Raw genomic sequence first — 22,352 nt, 5'->3', positions numbered from 1 at the left:
TATGCGAGATTCATTGTTGTACGCCCCCCCCCCCAAGTGCACATCCATTCATTCATTCATTTTCTACCGCTTATCCAATCACAGGAAACTGGAGTACACGGAGAAAACCCACGCATGCACGGGGAGAACATGCAAACTCCACACAGAGATGGCCGAGGGTGGGATTGAACCCTGGTCTCCTAGCTGTGAGGCCACTCGACCGCTGTGCCGCCCGAGACAAAAAAAAAAACTGTATTATGGAAAGGAGGAAGTGAACAAATGTAACAGTTACTGATTGTAAAAGTACCAGATGGAGGGGTAGGATTTAATAAGCTTTGCTTCTTCCTACTCCTTTTGGACATGTGGAACTGTGAGCTGATTATGTGATGCATTCAATTGTAATCTGATGCATGTTCAAATGAAATAAAACCATTACCATTACATTGCGTTTAAAGTACCTTGAAAGTTACTGATTTTCTCCAATGCAAAACCACAACATGAATGTTGCTGACTAAAAAACCTTAGCAGGAGTAAAAACAATCTAGTGTTGAATGGCTTCTCTGAGGTTTGTGTGTTTGTGTCTGCACACAATCTTAGCTCATCATTATCTAGCGTGTTTGGCCCATACTGGATAACAACATGTAAAACAATGAAGATATCGGGCTGGTCGCCAACAGTCAGCTAAGCTAACATTCCCACATCAGATAGGCGTGGCACCGAGTGTGCATGTGTGTGTGAGTCTGTGTGTTTGCCTTCTTCAAGGCACATTAGTTAGCATTAGTTCTCACAGTGACACGGAGAAGGCCAAACTGCAGACAAGTGACAGGGCCCACTTTGTCAAACATACCGGGGCCTCTGTTTGGTCATTCCATGTGCAGGACAACCAGTAGGACATAATCCTTTGCTCAAATAAGTTAATACCTCAACTAACACGTACAAGTTCATGGCCAAATACAAATTCCACAGTGACAGACACGGTCCAACCTGGCAGTAAAAACAATTAATTACACACACAGTGACTCACATGGAGTCTTGCACAAGTAAAAAGTTTTAGTGTTGTTGTTGATTTTGAAAACACAAGTTTTATGAGCTAGCAGGATTAAATCAACTCTTTTCTAAAAGTTTGAAGGCAAATGGTTGCGGTTTGTTGAAGGGTTGAATAGTTTGTTAGCAGCGTTACGCAAAAAAACGTTGTGGGGTGTTGGCACATGTCCTGATGAGGGACCCTTGGAGATTTGGTGGAAATGCAGGATTCGAGTCCTAATAATTCTGGAGTAGACTACTCACAACAAATGCACGGATGAAGAAGGACAACAAACACTCAACAATCAATCTTTTCGACCTTCGCTCTTCGCCGTTGAATCAAAGATGGTACGGTCCCATTGTCTTATGTCAACTAGGGCTGGGACGACGTGTCGACGTCATCGATGACATCGACACAAAAAATACGTCCACACAAGAACTGCATGTCGATGTGCCTTCACTCAGAATTAGTGGTGGCCAAAACCGTTCATTTCAGTGAACAGGATCATTCCGCTTCATTCAGTAAAAAGATCCGTTCATTTCAGTCAATTGGTCGTTAAGACTGTGATCTCCCCCTGTGCATAGACCTGGTCAGTCCTGTCGAGTCAGTCCGTTCACTCATGTTCAAGTTCTTTCCGACTCAACAGCTCACCGACTAGTGCTGTGTCGGTCATGAACAAAACGGCCCGGCGGACTGAACGGGTATTTCATGGGCGGTTCATTCGGGAAAAAAAAGTAGTTCTTTTGACCCGTTCGTTCACAAACGTCACACCACTACTCAGAACCAAAACATGGCGGCGGCCGTGGCAACAAGTTTCAGTGGGTCCGGCAAGAAGACAAGATCGCGCAACAGAGTATCCAAAGTTTGGGAATACTTCACGCCAAAAGGTAATAATGTGGTGGTTTGTGACTTGAGCAAAATTGAGATAGCATATCACAAAAGCACGACTGTGACGCACCAGCACCTATTGAGGAAGCACCCATTCATATTTCATTTAGAAATATATATTTTTATTAACTTGTGCATGTGTTTGTGGTTTATGTTTTTTAGGGACATTCAGGGATTAATCAATGCATCAAAAAATATTTTGTAGATTAAACGATTACAGAAATAATCGTTCAACCCAGCCCTAATGTTGACCTTTGTGAATCAGGAAGTAGTCGTCAAACACTTGGCTTAATGATTCAAACTTAATGATCTGCACACTTTTGTTTATGCTATTGGTGTTTTGTGCCTACGGTGTTGCTAACCATGCCCCATTCCCAATATGTGCAACATGTGCTTGACTCTGCTGTCGTTTCCTTGGGGATTGGACTTAGTGAAATATGGGTTCCAAGTGTCTCATGGTCATTGACCAACCTCCATACAGTAGTATAAGCACAAGTGTGGAAGCAGCACAAAACTTGCAGGCTTGCTTCTGAAGCATTCAGGTTTCATCAGAGAAAGTAGTTTCATGTGGTCATATTCCTGCATGTGTGTGTGTGTGTGTGCAGCCTCTAGGACATTAATTAGTTGCAGTTCATGTGTGTGTTTGGAGGGGGTTCGTGAGGGCTTGGCCTCGGTTCAGGTTTGTTCTGCTATGTGCCCCCATTATTTTCTCTGCAGGCAGTCCGCTTCGGTTCCAACAACCTCTGAAGCATCAGCATTTTTTTTCCCCCTCTCCAAATCGTGTGCAGAAGGGAGAAAAGTTTGTAGGAAGGTCTTTCATTTGGGATTTTTATGTGTGTATCAGTTCAATTTTCATATCACAGAATACTTTGTAGCAATATAGTTGGGTGGGGGGTGGTTGAGACCTGAATTTTGTTAAATCATACATTATTAAGAAATAATCATTAATTCATTCATTTTCTACCGCTTATCCTCACGAGGGTCGCGGGGGTGTTGGAGCCTATCCCAGCTGTCTTCGGGCGAGAGGTGGGGTACACCCTGGACTGGTGGCCAGCCAATCACAGGGCACATATAGACAAACAACCATTCACACTCACATTCATACCTATGGACAATTTGGAGTCACCAATTAATCTAGCATGCATGTTGTTGGAATAATTTTACTTTGTTTTAGTTTTATTGTATGCGAGATTCATTGTTGTACACCCCCCCAAGTGCACATCCATTCATTCATTCATTTTCTACCGCTTATCCTCACAAGGGTCATGGGTATGCTGGAGCCTATCCCAGCTGTCTTCGGGCGAGAGGCAGGGTACACCCTGGACTGGTCGCCAGCCAATCACAGGGCACATATAGACAAACAACCATTCACACTCACATTCATATCTATGGACAATTTTGAGTCGCCAATTAACCTAGCATGTTTTTGGAATGTGGAAACCGGAGTACCCGGAGCGAAACCCACGCATGCACGGGGAGAACATGCAAACTAAACACAAAGATGGCCGAGGGTGGGATTGAACTCGAGTCTCCTAGCTGTGAGGTATGGGTGCTAATCACTCAACCGCCGTGCAGCCCTATTAAGAAAGTATTTAGGAAAAATGTATTGCTAAGTAAATACCGATCCATGCCACTGGTCGACAAATTTCTGTGTTTTAAATTCCGGAGAGACGTCAGGAATCAAGCGACAGGATGTATAGTTCCAACTTCCAAAATATTCCTCTTAACTTCCCATTTTCACTCAGCTTCTGCCCCTGCAGGTGCACTGCAGAGACCTCAGGAAGAATTTCCCCATCCATTCTGTCACCATGGTAATAAAGTCCTTTGGCATTAGCCAACAGCCGGGGGGATGATCCCTGGGAAAAATCATGCCCTCTCCTGACGAAGGCTGTGAAAACTCCCAAATTCTCTCCCAGACGTGTCAACAAACATCACAGCGCAGGTTCAGCTCCACCAGAGCTCTTGTGCAAAGAGCCAAAGGCCCTGTTTGACACCTTGTTAAGGTTTTCCTGTCCTTCCCTCATGCCCTCTCCCACCCTTGCACGTCCACGCTTTTAGGCACTGACCCCTAAGATCCCAGCATCACTCTCCCATTGCAACAATCTGGCACCATTTGGCCTCCAGATTTCTGTAAAGTTGTGTTGCGGTACAAACAGATATAGTAGGCATCTTAGCGGTGTGCAGGTTGTGTGTAATCTGCCAAAGTATTCCTGCAATAAGCATGACAAAAGAGTGCGAGATTGAGGAATGCATATCAATGAGGCGCATCAGCAGAGGATGAAAGGAGCCATTTTGCATCAAACACACACAAGTCGGTGAAATATGACAGTCCCGCAGTGAAGAAGCTTGGAGGGGTGCTGGGGAGGCCATATTGCAACAATCTTATCCTGTGGTCATTAATCGTATCCTGCTGTTTGTAGGCCGCCTCAGCGTCATGTCAAACACATTCTCGCTTGCCCGGTGGGCGCAGCACATAAAAAAAAAAAAAAACGCAGACTCTGAGAGCTCCTAGAGGACCGGATCATCTCAATCATTCAGACACAGACTTGCGGGGGTCACAGGGAGTCTAGTAGTTCTTGTTGTCTGCTAGAGCACAGCTTTCCACTGGTAGTGATAGGGTGCCATGTTTGGATCAAATGGTGCATTTGGTCTAATGTGAACGTGATTATCCATACCCCGTGTGCTTTAGAGATGGGTTTCGGTCCACTATGAATGCAAATTAATTCTGCAGTAGTTCAGTTCACTTGTGTTCAAAGGCGAAAGCTGTTAAAACGATGTTAAAATTATTTGTTTATGTGACAACGCCATTCTGTAAAAGGTATATTTTAGATGTTATTCCTTAAATATAGTTCATATTTGAGCTGTCAATCAAGTCCTTACTTTGTTTTTAGAATTTTATATAATTTTTATAATTTTTATAATTTTATATAATTTATATAATTTTAATTTCAGTTTTCAGTGGACAACAATGCTGATTTTCATTCATTTTCTACCACTTATCCTCACGAGGGTCGCGGGGGGTGCTGGAGCCTATCCCAGCAGTCTTCGGGTGAGAGGCGGGGTAGTCAATCACAGGGCACATATAGACAAACAACCATTCACACTCACATTCATACCTATGGACAAACTGGAGTCGTCAATTAACCTAGCATGTTTTTGGAATGTGGGAGGAAACCGGAGTACCCGGAGAAAACCCACGCATGCACAGGGAGAATATAATCAAATAGAATCAAACCCAGGTCTTCCCGATCTCCTGACTGTGTGGCCTATGTACATGCTAACCGCGCCGATAAATTTGAATTGACTAAAATGTCATTGTATTAGAATATTAGCTTTAGTGCATCCTAATGAGAAGTGTTGAATATATTGGTTTTCATAATTCAGCAGGTTAAAATATTTTCAGCACCAATAAACTACACTACTGTAAACATTACTATCTAGGATCTTTTTGTTGCCATTAAAATGTTCAGCCTGCAGAAGTCCCTAAGCTTCAACCAAAGAACTCATTGACTTTTTAATAGTCAATGCTTGAACTCCTGAAAGTTTCATTTACGGTAAATACAAGGCCTTTTTGACAGCCTCACTATGTATTATCTTGTCAGGATCTTTGAGCAGCAGCTTGAAGCAGTCTTCTTCGGAATGATTGATGGGCTCTTCGACACATTTTCCGCATGCTCCTGAGACTCGGCTTGTCAAGAGTCGTCTCAGGTTTCTGGCATCGGCCATCAGTTCAGTTGCAGTACTGAGACTTCACGCAGGCAGAAATCGAAATATTTAGCAGCGATAATAATGTGGTCGTTTTTTTTTTCATGTGTGTGTTTTTCTGCACGGTCTGAAACCAAAAGCGAGAGAAAGCGAAGGATACGAGAGCAGTGGGAAGCCTCTCTTCCCCTTCCTTGGTTGGGTCACCTTGGCACTTGTCAGTCATAATGACAAATGGCAGCGCCTGATGAAACACAAGGCTTACATCATCACTTCCCTAATGAGGCCGCTCACAGCAGGGGGGAGGCAAAGGGGGAGAGTAAGATGGGCAGCATGGACAGAAATAAAGAGAAAAAGGAGGAAATCGAGGGGCCCCCCTTTGACACCAAATACACTGTAAAGTGGACAAAAGTGTTGAGACACTTCTATGTTTATTTGTCCAGTTATCCGGAAGAACATTTGTGAGGTCATCGGTCACATATCTCTGTTCAAGTTGATCCCAAAGGGGTCCACACCACACTCATGACTTTGTGGACCTTCAAAGACGGAATGGAATTAATGCAAAGACCAAATGTATTGATAAGGTGCATGCTTTAATTCGGGAACTAGCCTTGATTTATGAATTAATCAATCCAACCCTAACCCAAACAACCCCACATGAGCACTAACTGTAATACACTAAACTCCAAAAAACCTAATCTCTTACCGGATGCTAACCAGCAACCCAACACTAAACTTGAACACAACTAAACCTTAATCCTATCCATTCAGCGATCACAACCATAAACCCGTAACGCCAACAAAACAAAACGACCCAACAGCCTAGATTGTGCAGGTGTACTTCATGTTTTGGTTATTGCGTGCCACCCTTAAAGTGACAGTGACAGCACAAACAGAACCCCAATGGACCCTCCATTCAATAAAGCCACACTCATTCCAATTGAATTAGTTCATTTGTGGTCAATAAATGACTGCGAGGCGTTGGCAATGCCTTGACAGAACCTTTGACCCATTAGGGTATGGGGGGAGGGGGGGTTGATGGATTAGGCCCATGTTGGGCCGACTCAGCTGGACATCCAACAGAGATCTCCCCCCATTCATCACAGTCCAGACTGAAGTGGAGCAGGCCTCCAGATGGGCAGCATTGTAGCTGGGCCACCCGAGCAGACATCTGGAGGAATCGGGTCCACCTGTGTCCTCCTGTTTTGCAATGTCACACACGCATTACAGACGTATGTCCGACCACTGCAGAATCAGAGACCGAAGGTACGCTGGCACCCATGAGCCATCGTGTCGAGGGAGCGCTGAGGCGTAACACGGGGATTTAATTGGTGGTGCAAGGACTAATTGTACAGCCAGGGCAGCTGCTAATGAGTTAATTCCAGGCTGCTCATCCATGATGAGAAGAAACAAGTTGTCAATGCGGTAATTACGTTGCTGCTCATTAACCTCTGAGCCTCAGGACACAGAAGAACCGCTTGATTCAGATGATAATGTTTATCTTTTTAGCTGTACTGGGGTGTAGTACTGGTAAGGCAATGATTTACATGCTGGTAAGAGCGGTGGAACTTAAAAGTGGAAAATTAGCCAATCAGGGGCTTTTTTTGTAATTTAATCCAAGGCCAAGTGCCATTATTGCACCATGGGGGTGTCTCTTCGCCGAACAACCACTGACGTCATTGTGCATACTGAAAACTGGTGTTGGTAGAATCCATTCCTGACATCCATGAAGCCTTTCATTCAAGTATTTCAGTTTAAGCGGATCTCGGTCCTAGTCGCGAGGGCAGCAGTCTCAGTGACGTCAAGACCTCCTGGTCCTCATCTTCCAATTCCACTGGAAGGACTTTAAGGTGTTCCCAGGCCAGCTGTGAGACAGGATCCCTCCTAGGTCTGCCCCGTGGCCTTCTCCTGACTGGGCATGGGGTGTTCTATGAACAACTCAGTGCCACCATCCTTGCATATGAAATGTAATGTTTTTTGTAAACAAGTGACAATAAAACAGTAGATTTTCACAGAGTCAGAGGCATATAAATTGATCCTGATTCAAATTAGCTAATAATAGGTATTCATATATTAACAGAAATGGGACTTATGGTTAAGTTATTGAAAAGAAATTTGTTGCTGGATATGGATATGGGTCGGGGGCCAAAGTACTTGCCTGGCCCCCAGGTGCTGGCAGCCCACACTACGCCACTGTAAGTGTGCAGGAGGGGCTGACAGTGTGAACGTTTATTAGTCTTAAATTGAAGCTGAGCAACCGTTTTCAAAGCCAACCCGGGGGAGGCCCCGGTAAGCGCTTGCCAGGTCGCAAGCCATGTTGACAGATCAGAATGTATTTTCAGGGAGGGGCTATTTGGAGGGGTTGAGGGCGGTGGTGGAAGGAGTCGGGGGAAATATTTCGGGGAGTGGGTGGGGGATATATGTAATCCTGTGACCCCACTATGACAGGCATCACGCTGCTCTCTAGGCACTGATGTCTTCCATATGGAGCCAGGAATGGTCAGCGCGTGTTTACATGAGCTGAGCTCCGCAAATGTGGTCCTGGGACGGGCTGTGGTTCTCTGCAGCCAAGCCAGATGAAAGATGCTTGAGCAATCAAGGCAACCCCCTGCTGAAGATCCATTAACACAAGCTGCATAGTGGCACCAAGCAGAGCTCCAACCTGCCAAAAACACTCCTCGTGCAATCCATGTACAAACACTGAAAAACCTTCATGATTACACATATTATACCAATATTGGAGGCGACTGAAGTCCAAGGCCAAGTCAACACTTTTACCTGGCAGACTCTGAGAAGTAGCATTTGTGGATATCAAATATAATTTAATATATGTTTGCTTCTGCCATAGTGAGGCGTCATGTTCAACTTCTTGTCAACCCTGTACTAAGAAGCCTTGACAATCATTGGTCATCATGAGAAATTTTACATTTTCTCAAAAAATGACCACTGGGAGGCACAGCTGCTTGAAAAAAATTGTGAAAACCATCTTGTTCAAATCTGCTAAGCTAACTTCAGTTAAGTTTCAAATACATACATCAGTATGTGGAATCAAACCATGGAATGGATGGAGTAAGACCCTCAAACAATGCACAACGATGAGCGAATTCAAGAAACAATAAAAGCAGTTGATGTTTGCTAAATACAAGGATGAATAGGCTTGAACCAGTCATGATGTGCTATATATATCACTATATTGACACTTACTATGGTACACATTATGTCATTGTATGGTCATATCACTTCGTACTTCGGTACGTGACAAAAAATTAATTTAAAAAAATTAAAAAAATAAACTATATTATGAAAGCAGGAAGTGAACAAATGTAACAGTTACTGATTGTAAAAGTACCAGATTGAGGGGTAGGATTTAATACGCTTTGCTTCTTCCTACTCCTTTTGGACATGTGGAACTGTGAACTGATTATGGGATGCATTCAATTGCAATCTGATGCATGTTCAAATGAAATAAAACCATTACATTGATTTTTAGTTGCAGCTCTAGAGAGTAAGCAGATTCTGAAGTCAGAAGAAAACAAGTCAGTAGGGTAGGTCCCAACTGTGGATGGCATACTACTCAGGATGAGCACAACAAAAACAACAAAATGTCCTATAGAGTACATCAGCACAGTATTGAATCCTCAACAAGTGAAAAAAACCAAAATATGTATTGTTGCATCTGTCTGTTTGTTACAGAGAATCAGCTTTTCTTTCTGAACCAATCAACAGACAGTGTTACATCTAGCTCCGCCCTCCACAAGCATACCAGGCATACCGCGATGACTGATAGCACAACACAGGTTTCTGTTGACTATTTTGAGACCCATACACAATGAACCCATAAGTGGTGGTTAATACCATCCATCCAAATAATGCAAATGTTGGTTCTTCAGTAGTGAAGCAGAAGCAATGATTGACCTGTGGCCTATTACCGACCTGTCCAAGTACAACCGACTGTCTTGCTGATAGCCCCTCTTGAATGAAAGCATCAAATAACCCTGAGAGTATAAACCCCTCAGTGGATGTTTGGACAAAAGGGGGCTCCCCCTGTAGTCTACTTAAATAACCACTTCCCCTGGAATGAAAACAGATCCCTTATAGGACACTGGTATTCCTTCCCCAACTGGCTGTATTTGGGATTTCGGCTTAGCGACTGGCGCTGTGATGGAAGACTTGCCCCGTCCCTGTTGACTCAGTGATGGAAGTCAGTGGCTGAACTTGGGGCTTGTCTCACGAGGGATCAGGATCTACCCCCTTACTCTACCTCAGTAATGACAACCAGCCCCTGACATTCTTCAAAAGTCTCTGGTTATTAAGAAAAACAAACAAGGACATGAGACGCGGCGCTCACAAATACCGTCCGAAAGCCATCTGGAGGATTATTGGTGCAACTCAATCGTCTCTATTTGGAGATTGAATGAGGTTGTGATGATTTGGATGTACGGTACTTTTTAAACATCTTGTCTAAAGAGAATGTGGGTCTACATGACAGAACTTCCGTCACATTGCAGGACGAAAGACACACAATTCTTCTTCAGGGGTGGGATGCAGAGGTCCCGCCACCCCCATGCCTTCCCTCTACGAGGCCTCCCGTACCTTGCCTCACATCATTGCCCTGCTAAACGCTGACAATTGGTGACAAATGACCTGCAAACTGTGCGCCTGTTGCCCCGAGAGACCATGGCAGGCTGGTGGGAGTGGGATCAGGGAGGGAGGGGAGTCGCCGCAAGGCACAGGTGCCTGAAATCAGCATGGATCCAACCTCTGATTGGAGCTGACAGCAGCAGAGCAACAGAGTGTGGGAGTCCGCTGGGTGCCACCCACAGCTCAATTAAATGATGGAGGGTCACGGAAGAGTGGAAGAGTACTGGAGAGGTCAATAGGAGGAAAACAATGGTCATACCCTATACATTTTATAATTGCATAATATTACATCTTTAATATGGCAATATTGAGGCGTTTTTTTCTCGAAGAATTGAAAGTTTAGTCTCATAGATTACTTTTTTCTTGTAATATTGTGACTTTACTCTTGCAATATTACATTTTAAACCTTGGAAAATTTTCTAGGATATTATGATTTGGCATTTTTTGCAAATTGCGACTTCTTTCTTGTAAAATCCCAACTTTATTCTACACTGTTGAAATGGACATTTCAAGCGATTTCATAGGTTTTAATTCAGGCCCAATTAAATTCACACAGGACAACAAATGTTGATCACCTATAGTGACATTCCCACCCGCTCCAATGCGCGATTTAAAAGGGGAGGAAACGAAAGTTGGGTGCATTCCCACCCTGTAGTGAAGGACCTTCCCACATATGACAGTACAAATTAATGAAGATTCCAGACAATCCCGCTCCCTTCACGCGACAAAAGGTTTTTACCCCCCCGGTCTGAGCAGGCAATTAAAGTATGTACATGGAGCGCGCACGACTGCATGTGTGCACACTTGTCTGCGTTGATATCAGCACCGTGAACTACATGTGATAAACTTCCTGCATTAACATTAGCATGCCACACGAACACTGTAAATATATTCATGCTAGCTACATGTGTGTGGGGGGAAAGTGTGTTTGTGTATGGAAGGAGGGGATGGGGGGGCACGGGTGGGAGATTTGGGGAGCAATCAGCTGTGTGCAAGTTGCCGTCTTTGAGGGGCGGCGGGGGTGCACGTCGACCCCGCGTGTGGGAACCCCGCGCTCCTCACTTCTCATACATTGTTCTTGCTCTCCTCCAAACCGTTAATGCCACAAAAGATGCTCGGGCCTATTGTGGCACTCGGGACAGCTGAGGGGAGGGGCAGGCGGGTTTGCGGCTAAGGGGGCGGAGGCTGGCGGCAGGGGGAGGGCTCTGAACTTGACTGGATCCGCTGTGTGCGAATGGACAAACGGATGCACAAAAAGACAAAATGTCATTACAATAACTTCATCTGATTGACTTATTATAATCACAACTAAGAGGTCGTTAGCTCTGGAATTTTCATGTGTATAACATTGATATGTGAATGGACCAACAGACAACCATGAATAGAATGATTGAGAATAGATCTGATTGACTCATGATAATCATAGTACAACATCCATATCTATGTAATTTGTATGCAAATGGACAAACAGATGCAAGACGCGACAAAACCAAGGTTATGGTACTTTCTGTTATACGGTACAATAATTGTAACTCATTGTAGCCTTAGCACGCTGAGAGATTCTGATTTATATGTAAATGGACAAAAACATGTGTGACCTGAAAAACAAATGCCAATTACTAGTAATTATCTACGGGATCCCAGACACTTACTGCAGTTGACAATTTCTATATGTTTGTGTTGCTTTACATATCTTATGTTTGTATGAGCGCGCAGACCTCACAGCAAGGAGACCAGGGTTCAATTCCACCCTCGGCCATCTCTGTGTGGAGTTTGCATGTTCTCCTCCGTGCATGCGTGGGTTTTCTCCGGGTACTCCGGTTTCCTCCCACATTCCAAAAACATGCTAGGTTAATTAGCGACTCCAAATTGTCCATAGGTATGAATGTGAGTGTGAATGGTTGTTTGTCTATATGTGCCCTGTGATTGGCTGGCCACCAGTACAAGGTGTACCCCGCCTCTCGCCCCAAGACAGAATGGAGAAAAAAAATGTTGAGTTAGTTTTAGTTTAGTTATTTTTCGTTTTTAATACAGAAACTCTGATTCAGTGAGTACTGTAGTTTGACTGTAGTACTGGTATGATTGGTGCTCTACTTTATTATTATTTTTTTAAAGAAGTTTCAAAAACCCTCACATCTCTTCTCGGCCACTTAGCCCCCCGCCCTCTCCCCTTAAGAGGATGTGTCCCGGCCAGATTGGGAGGGGATGGATGGAGGGGGGGGTTGATGCTTAAAACACAAAAGAGTTAAACCAACTCAAGGTCGCTCCTCCAGTGGCTGATGGCGAATCTGAGAACCTGTGAGGAGGGTTGAGGTGATGTTACATTTTCATTGGATTTGGGATGACAAACGAGCCACCAATGGTAAGGGCCCCCGCGTGGCATTGTGATGTAAATCCTGATTATTTTCTTTAATTAAAACATTGGAGGGGGGGGGGCGGAGCTGACACCGGCAGATCTGAGACGAGGATTCTCACGTCTGTCCCAGACTGGAGAACTGGGGCTCTGGGGGATTTGGCTGGTTTGCGTCGGAGGGATTGAGGCTGATCCTTAGAATGTGTGACACAGGTAGTTTATATTCCACTGGAACACTTTCTTCCATCTGTCGGAATCGGAATTGACTATCCGTTTATGATCAATACATTAACTAAACGCTCCTTGTAAGGCATCAACGCTAATACCTGGAAAAGTAGCGCACACAACATCTGTAAAGGTCGTCTGTAACTGCAGGGTGCAAAATTAGCGTAGCTTCCGATTGTTCCTGTCCTGTTCCCTCCAGATGAAGCGCACCACAAACAAAAAAAGGCAGGCAGGAAAAACACTGAACGCTGGGACCCTCAGGATCTGTTTTGTTTGTCCTTGCCATGCTTGTGGGATTCATGGGACCGCTGTGTGCGATCCCTGTGTGGCTGGAGACCAGATGTGGTCCCAAGCTGACTGTGTGCTCCTGAGGAGGACGGTGCAGAACTCCACTGAGTGCACACAGTAGCAAGTTAGAACCTTCCTCGAGGACATATACGGAACAATAAGGTCCTGGGGCAAGACTTTCTTACATGACATTTGTATGTTGTAGTCAAGTCAGCCTTGCACATTTACTCGCTACTCACACTGCAGTCTGTAAAAATCAGGAAAACTAAAACATAAACAGTACAGTGAAACCTTGGTTAGAGTCATTAATCCGTTCCAGATGGTCCAATTCGATCAATGTTTCACATCAGAAATAACATTAATCTAATAAATGTGTCGAAGAAAGTCACATTTTTAAATGCATGAAATAATAACTGGAAGATAAATCAACATTTAAGGTTACTTTTCACTTCATTGAAGACATGATTGTTGACAAAGACACAGTGTGGCAGCAAGATCAACACAGACGCCACCTTTGTATTTTATTTCATTCATTCATTCATTCATTTTCTACCGCTTTTTTCTCACGGGGGTCGCGGAGGGTGCTGGAGCCTATCCCAGCTGTCTTCAGGGCGAGAGGTGGGGTACACCCTGGACTGGTGGCCAGCCAATCACAGGGCACATATAGACAAACAACCATTCACACTCACATTCATACCTATGGACAATTTGGAGTCGCTAATTAACCTAGCATGTTTTTGGAATGTGGGAGGAAACCGGAGTACCCCGAAGAAAACCCAGAGATGGTCAAGGGTGGAATTGAACTCAGGTCTCCTAGCTGTGAGGCCTGCGCGCTAACCACTCGTTCACCGTGCAGCCTGGTTTAAGTTATATTCATTAATTTTCTATCGCTTATCCTCACAAGGGTCGCAGGGGGTGGTGGAGCCTATCCCAGCTGTCTTTGGGCGAGAGGCGGGGTACACCCTGGACTGGTGGCCAGCCAATCACAGGGCACATATAGACAAACAACCATTCACACTCACATTCATACCTATGGACAATTTGGGGTCGCTAATTAACCTAGCATGTTTTTGGAATGTGGGAGGAAACCGGAGTACCCGGAGAAAACGCACGCATGCACGGAGAGAACATGCAAACTCCACACAGAGATGGCCGAGGGTGGAATTGAACCCTGGTCGCCTAGCTGTGAGGCCTGCCACCTTTTTATTTTATTTCTTGCACTCAATTGTGTTTCTTACCTCAAGTCTATGCTTTTTGTATTGATCACATCTGCAATAAAGTGCTATCGTTATGATGAAAAAGGTGAGAAACGGAATTCAGGAAATAAGTCACTGCAAAACAGGAAGGTGTTGTCTGTGCTGATGATGCTTGCGAGCAGCCGGAGTGATGCCACGGGGGTCTCTGGCAAAAGGTTTTAACAAAATGACAAGATGCGTGCCATAAAATACGCAAAACAAAGCGAAATTCGGTGTAAATCTTCACCCGGAAAACATTCTAACCGAGAATCCCCTGTATACAAACATTTACATAACTGCTTATAATGGAATGTACCATTCTTGATGCAGGTGATACATCGGCATAGGTGCAATGATTTATGAGGAGAGAAGAGCGGGAGGGGGTGGGGAAGAGTGTGGCAACCATGAGAACTTTTTTTTTTTTACCGCCACCCCCCCTTCCTCTTCTCCGCTCTCTATTTTGGCGTAGTTGCACTGCTCTCCAGGATGGCTGCCCCCCTGCAGCTTAAGCCTCTGTCTCTTTTTGTCCCCAGCACAACAGCCTGTGGCATTCCATGGCAGCAAATCTGGCTGTGCTGTCACATGGGAGAGATTAGCCAAACTAAGACCTCAATAGAATGCTCACTTTACTCGCCTCCGCGCCCAAACACCCCGGCGCACCCAATTTAACCGTTCCCTGTCTAGACAGGAGTGCAAAGCGATTATTATTGGTGTTATTAAGACTTATATGCAATGCTCTTTTGGGTATTGTCACATTCCCGGAGGTGGACATGCGCTGCCCAGAAACGAGCCTCACTTCCTGCTGTCAGTGAGACTTCCTGGTTGGGCGTGTCAGCGTTGCCACAGTGGATTACCGAGTATTTCTTATTCATTTTTATTAGTAGCATGTGCTTTCTTGTGCCCACTAGCACCTCCGCTCCAGTGCCCCCCCCCCAAAAAAATCTTGATGTGGCTGTCAGAGGAAGATGTTCCAGGGACAGAACTGGGATGAACTGGGACAGGGACGGGGGGGAACTAAGGGGAGGTGTGGGGTGGTGGGAGACATCTGAGTGCATTTATAGACAAAAATGGAAAAACACATATGGTTCATGTTTGGACCATGTCCGAATTATACCAATCCCCCCGCCCCCACACACACATACTTTTTATGCAACCCCTCCAGCCTCATTTGCATATGTATTCATGATTAGATTTACCAGATATATTCCCTGCTCATGTTCTTAAATGGGTTTATAGTTAATGCACTGACTGATTAAAATGATTATAGATTATTTAAAAAAAACAGACCATTTTCATGTTCAAACCACTGGACCAGTTATTGATTATTAATGACATAATATTTTTTGTAGAAAGTTGACAATAATGGCATGTAATGGTGCTATTAAAAAAAACGGAGCCGCTCATAACTCTGAAAGATGTTATTAAACATTTGATTACATAAGTACAATATTGATTGACTTACATACATTGAATCAGAAGTCAAGGTACCAAGCAAAAATTCCAGTATACAACTACAGTAAACCCTTGTTGATTACTCGTCGCCTTAGTGGGGGAGAAGGACCAAAAAAAAAAAAAGCCCGAAATGTACCACTTCCACACAGAATGAGAGGATAACCTTTTTCCACTCAGCAATGATAATACCATTTTTTGCACAAAAAAACAGACTTGTATTCAATCAAAACCAGTCAGAGACCGAACCAAAGCAGAACCGGGGGCAAGATTCTATAAGTATAGCACCCCCCTCCATCGCCAATTTACCTTCATCTTGTATTGTCGGTTGACCCACTTCTTTTGAGCAACATGGAAAACAGCCATTAGAGATAAGGATTCATCCCAATGCGATTGATTATTTAGAAAGAATAAACAAATATGTACAAGTATAAGTCCATGCCCCCCGCTCCCCCGCCCCCAATGTGCAGCTCTCTTGTACCGCAATGAAGTCAGCGCTTGGCCCTGAGAGAAGACACATGGATGCTGCCTGAGATGTTGCGAGCGCTTCCTGCCATCCTTCCCATTTTCCACGCACACGCTCGCCAGTGCGACTCTCTGCGTTGTTTCCGGTATGACGGGCTAATATTAGCGGTAAAAGCTAAACAACAGATTGTTGTTGTTGTTGTTGAGCACAAGGAGCCGTTGCACAAAGAACAATCCAGCTGTCCCATGTGGTAGCCTTTTGGCTAATAGCTCCCGAGAATTAGTATTCATGAAGCGGGCTCCTCTTCCCTCTTGCTTGTTTGCTCGCCGCTGTGTTCTCACCATAAATTTTGGGTCTTGCGGAAGAGTGAAAGGTTAAAGTACCTTGTGTTTTTCTTTACTTTTATTATCATGCATGCTTTTATGTTTATGTATTTTAAGTGGATATTGTTTTTAAAGACTACACATTCAGTGACTAAAAGGTAAACAAAGGTGTAAATTGAAGCTTTTATGGTATTTTACGGTATTTTGTAAAATTAAAATCAGATTAATCCGATTATTGGGATTCAGTGTGTGCCTGCCCAGATTGTGAATTTTAACTACTGCTTTTTTTTCCTGAGAACACAGGTGGAATCCTCATCACCGGTCGAGTAATTGCACAACCATGACTCCGAAAAAGCACCTTTCGGGTCACCAGTGGGTTCCTTATAAAAACAGAACATATAGAGTCCAACGGCGGTACACCAGAACGCCCAGACTGGCTGGTGAAAAATAGGGATGAAAACATCTGATGGCGATATCAGTCATATGATTGAGATTCAATGTATCGCAGACATGAAATATCCTTTCTGTCAAATGCCAGCAGCTTCTGATTTGATATAAATTCTAATTATTAAATTGTAATGCCATACAGCCTAGGTCGCAGCCGGTCGTACGGGTTCCTATGGCCGGTCTTTGTGCATAAAATGCAAGAACACTAAAATAACAGCTAAAATAATGCACAAGACTAAAAATAACCAATTACCTAAAAATGTCATCCAACACTTATCTACAAGAGAGAGGAGAAATATGACCTCAGGGAAGAACTACATTTATATGCTAGGACTACGTTAAAAAGCCATAGCATTTCAGCATGTGGAATCAAACTATGGAATGGATTGAGTAAGGAACTCAAACAATGCACAACGATGAGCCAATTCAAGAAACAATACAAGCAGTTGATGTTTGCTAAATACAAGGATGAAGAGTCTTGAACCAGTCATGATGTGCTATATATATCACTATATTGACAGTTACTATGGTACACATTATGTCACTGTATGGTCATATCACCGTATCATCGTACTTAATAAAATTAATAAAATTAAGTTACATTTTTTTAATTAAATAAAATTAAAATAAATTAAAATTATATTAAGACAGCAGGAAGTAAACAAATGTAACAGTTACTGATTGTAAAAGTACCAGATTGAGGGGTAGGATTTAATAAGCTTTGCTTCTTCCTACTCCTTTTGGACATGTGGAACTGTGAACTGATTATGGGATGCATTCAATTGTAATCTGATGCATGTTCAAATGAAATAAAACCATTTCCATTACAACGCAGCAATTTGGGAAACGCCACAAATCACATGGCCAAAGTCGTACGTCTGATGGTGACCTAGACTTAAATCTAATCTGTTTACTACGTGTCGTTATGTCACCATGATGCAGTTTACCATCAAACTCAATGAATTGGGATGGAGGTCTCCATTTCACAATACCGCTCTTGTGCTGCGAAAGTCCACTTACCTATCATCTGCGTCTTCGAACAACTTCAAGCTGTCGCAATCGCAGGGCCAAGGAACTTTCCGGCATCATTTTCTTTAATGCAGTAGACGTAAGGTCTCATGCCAGGTATCGGCTTCCACTTTCCGCCATCGGCCTACAAAGTGACACAATGCTTGGAATCAGTTTTACATGCACTGCCTGGTCTTGGTTTTATGGCTTCACAGGATGAAAACGGAGCTCTGCCTCAATAACGTGGTAACCCTCGGGCGGCTGGATTAGAATATATGAGATTATATCATATTCCTGCATGAGGAAACAACAGGCAGGGCTGGAAATAATACTGTAACAGTGTAAAAGTATTTTACGAGTGTAAAAGTGATTCCTGAGCACTGTTAACCATACCTAATTATGCACATGATACTTGTAGCGTTTTCAGTGAAGATGCTGGTGACATTTGCAGCGTCTAAATGACAGAAAATAAACTCCATCTCAACACAGATAGCTGACTCAATCAAATTTTAGCAAAACATTCATAACCAAACTTATATGAACAAACAATAATATAATGAAACTTACTGCATTCCAACTTGAATAATTCAACGTGGACGGCTGCTAATGACGCCAGGAGACTGCGATTTTTTCACTGGTTTAAAAACCGGAAGCACACCGGAGGTATGGCGTCTGAAACCGGAAGTACATTTTAATAATTCTATTTTTAAACTACAAACTTAAATAAACCACCAATAATTCCTATAAACAACTTGTAATCGTTTTTTAGCAACGTTGAGTGTAAAAGTGATTCCCGAGCACTGTTAACCATACCTAATCATACACATGGTAGTGTAGCGTTTTCAGTGAAGATGCTGGAACGAGTTGGACTTTCAATGCAGCGTCTAAATGACAGAAAATGAACTCCATTTCAACACAGATAGCTGACTCAATGACATTTTAGCAAAACATTTATAACCAAACTTATATGAACAAACATTAATATAATGAAACTTACTGCATTCCTACTTGAATAATTCAACATGGACGGCTGCTAAGGACGCCAGGAGGCAGCGATTTTTTCACTGGTTTAAAAACCGGAAGCACGCCGGAAGTATGTCGTCTGAAACCGGAAGTACATTTAATAATTCTATTTTTAAAATACAAACTAAAATAAACAACCAATAATTGCTCTAAACAACTTCTAATCGTTTTTTTAGCAACGTAGAACTCATTTAATTCAAGAAATACCTTTAGGGCAATTATTTTCTTTATTGAGAAACTGATACTATCCATGTATTTATCTGTATTGTACAGGTTGAGCTCAAAATGGAACATTTTGAAAGCGAAATCAAGAGTCAGATTGCAAATGACAAATTCATGCAGTCAGGCCTGCACTAATATTGCCTCTCACGCCCCGCCTGACAGTTAACCATGCCCCCCTAGGGGGGGCGAAGTCATAGAAATAGACTGACCCGATCCAGACCACAAACATTTGGCATTTATTCCGTGTTCAGGCAATGTTTTAAGTAACATTTTAGCATTATAAACAAATCATCAATTATAAATAAATCATACAAGTGTAAAAACATGTTTTTTATTAACAGGAACATTTGTGTCATTTTCTTACATTGTACTAATCTAATACTGATTCTATGGTTATCATAATAAACTTGTATTTCCCCATCACCGGTACCCTTTTGTGGTGGCATCATGAAAAAAAAGCCAAAGAAAAAATGTAAAACACGTGCAGTGATCATTGCTGTGGTGCTGAAGTCTGTTTTTCATTCTTGTGATTTATTGTTTTGATGAGATTGCGCACTAAGGGGATTTGAATGGCAGGATAATCAAACAGCCAAGTTCCAATAAATGTAACACTCCCCAGACTCCCATGAATAAACAACATGGAATATTACACATATAAATCACATAAGTGGCTCATTAAGTGGAATTAATTGTGATGACAGCCCACTTCTTCCTCTGTATTATTTGGACTTTTTTTTGGCAGAAAAATAATGCAGGGACAAATAAACAAACAAATCATGATGTGTTGAGATGAGCATCATGCACACATTTCCCAGCATTTCCTAGCAAGTGATATAAGCTTCTGAGAAAGAGACTGACTGACAAGTGTGATAGATCCAATTGTCACGACAGGCGACATTTCACCTTTTTGAAACTTACATAACACCAATTTGGAGTCAAACACGCTAATAAAGAAATGTGACATCTCATTTTCTCCACCGTTAACTACTTCCTTCTTCCTTTCTTTTTTAAAATGTCTGTCCTTTTCATTCATTACTATTTACATAATCTGCTCTTTCAATTCTTTACATTTTTATTCTTACATTTTTATTTTTTTAATATTATTTTCTACTTTTATTTTAATGTTATTTATGTGTGTTATTATTTATCATTATTAATAATCTACTTTCTACCAGTCACGCTATTATTATTATTAAAATAATATTATTTGCAACTATTTTAATGTTATATATTTTTTACTTAACATCATCTATTTGATTGATTATATTTCTATTTTTCATTAATTATTTTTGAGTATAATTTAGGAGTTCCAAAAAAATCCACTTTCCTGGGGGGGAAAAAAATGAAAAAAGCTAAAGAAATAATAATAATTAAAAATAAAATAGTATTAATTTATTGTTATTGTTATTATTATTATTATTATTATTATTATTATTAAAATAATATTATTTGTAATTATTTTAATATTATAATTTTTTTACTTAACATTATTGTAAATTAGATTCATTATATTTCTATATTTCATTATTTCTTTTTGAGTGTAATTTAGAAGTTCCATAAAAATCCCAAATATATTAAATTCTATTTTTTACGATATATATGTAATATTTTTAGTGTAATTTTCAAGCAAAAAATAAAGCTAAAAAAAACAGGAGGTGGAGTTGTTTAGGCTTGCAGCATGTCACATATTGCTGAGACTACAGCAATGAGACGTGACCAAGCCTCCCTCCCTGGTGCTCATCTCCCTGCAGGATCTCCCCTGAAGGCAGCACAGATAGCATCAGATGCAGGCATCCAAACATCCCTCCGCAAACAATATCACTAATTTGTTTCTCTCGTTCTCTCTCCTTCCGCAGCGTTCCACGGAGGGAACGTCATCTTTTGTTCGGCCTTCATGGTGACATCAAGACAGGCTTCTTGTCAAAATTCTTTTCAGTCAGTTGTTTAGGAAGACTTCCCATCTGTCGACTGAACTTCCACTCATGTGTGAGGAAGTCATGTGTTCTGTGTGTGTGTGTGTGTGTGCAGTAGCTGTTCAGCTCGTCAGTTTTTTTCTGAAGGGGAAGAAGAGAGGGCCTCTCTGACAGGTGTCGTCAAAGTATGAGTAAGTCTATCTGTGAGCCGCCTCCCGGTTACCTCTTATTAAAGAAAACATTCAGCCATCACCATGGCGATGGCAGCGCTCTGCAAAGGCAGCCGGCAGCGCTGACAGGCCGGTGTCAGAGTAGTCTTTCCACCACCCCTGTGTGAAGGACCGTCGCTGCATCGCCTCAGACCTTCTCTCTCTTTTATTTTTGTCAAACCGCTGACGCTTGCACTGACGAGGACCATAACTCATGAAGCTCAAAACAAAGCAATCAAACGGTAAACACAAACATCGGTTTCTGAGGCCTGGACGTGGACCTGGAATGAATTCTCCTCTTGCTACTTATTAGTGATAACCGCCTCCTTGAGTTAAAGAAGTTCATACCGTGGAAAGACTCAAAAAAGACACAACCAAGGACTTGAACTCCGTGGTCATGAAACACCACAACCTATGAAACGGAGCATCCTTTGACTGTTTATGTACTCTATATTTATCATTAATATTGCTTGTACTCCAAATTGTCCATAGGTATGAATGTGAGTGTGAATGGTTGTTTGTCTATATGTGCCCTGTGATTGGCTGGGATAGGCTCCAGCACCCCCGCGACCCTCATGAGGATAAGTGGTAGAAAATGAATGAATGTGCAATTGTGGGGGGGGGGGCAATACAGGAATAATTCTATTACATTTTCCATACAAAGTACAACAATGTGTCTCTCACACAATAAAACTAAAATAAAGTAAAATTATTCCAACAACATGCATGCTAGGTTAATTGGCGACTCCAAATTGTCCATAGGTATGAATGTGAGTGTGAATGGTTGTTTGTCTATATGTGCCCTGTGATTGGCTGGCCACCAGTCCAGTGTGTACCCCGCGTCTTGGCCAAAGACAGCTGGGATAGGCTCCAGCACCCCTGCGACCCTCATGAGGATAAGTGGTAGAAAATGAATGAATGTGCACTTGTGGGGGGGAGCGGGGGGGGGGGCAAACA

At 42.6% G+C, this 22,352-nt stretch overlaps 2 long non-coding RNA genes across 3 annotated transcripts in view; both read right to left on the bottom strand.

Annotated features, from left to right (window-relative positions):
- The window catches only part of LOC131103021 (uncharacterized), a 96,192-nt gene extending 77,701 nt beyond the window's left edge, over positions 1-18,491 (bottom strand). For both annotated transcript variants that reach the window (XR_013629947.1, XR_013629946.1), the window contains exons 1-2: positions 18,422-18,491; positions 18,041-18,173 (exon numbers count right to left, since the gene is read on the bottom strand). This is a non-coding gene — a long non-coding RNA (uncharacterized LOC131103021). The remainder of the gene's footprint in view (positions 1-18,040; positions 18,174-18,421) is intronic.
- Positions 18,492-18,594: 103 nt separating this feature from the next.
- Positions 18,595-19,131, bottom strand: LOC144901894 (uncharacterized). Its single transcript, XR_013630044.1, has 3 exons — positions 19,026-19,131; positions 18,842-18,912; positions 18,595-18,700 (listed from the first exon to the last, which is right to left on the bottom strand). It is a non-coding gene; the product is annotated as an uncharacterized LOC144901894 (long non-coding RNA).
- Positions 19,132-22,352: the final 3,221 nt, after the last annotated feature.

This window comes from Doryrhamphus excisus, linkage group LG16 (assembly GCF_037039965.1).
Source record: "Doryrhamphus excisus strain RoL-2023G ecotype Guam linkage group LG16, RoL_Dexc_Guam_v1.1, whole genome shotgun sequence".
In the NCBI taxonomy this organism is placed as follows: Eukaryota; Metazoa; Chordata; class Actinopteri; order Syngnathiformes; family Syngnathidae; genus Doryrhamphus; species Doryrhamphus excisus.
This window is presented reverse-complemented; position numbering and strand designations above follow the sequence as displayed.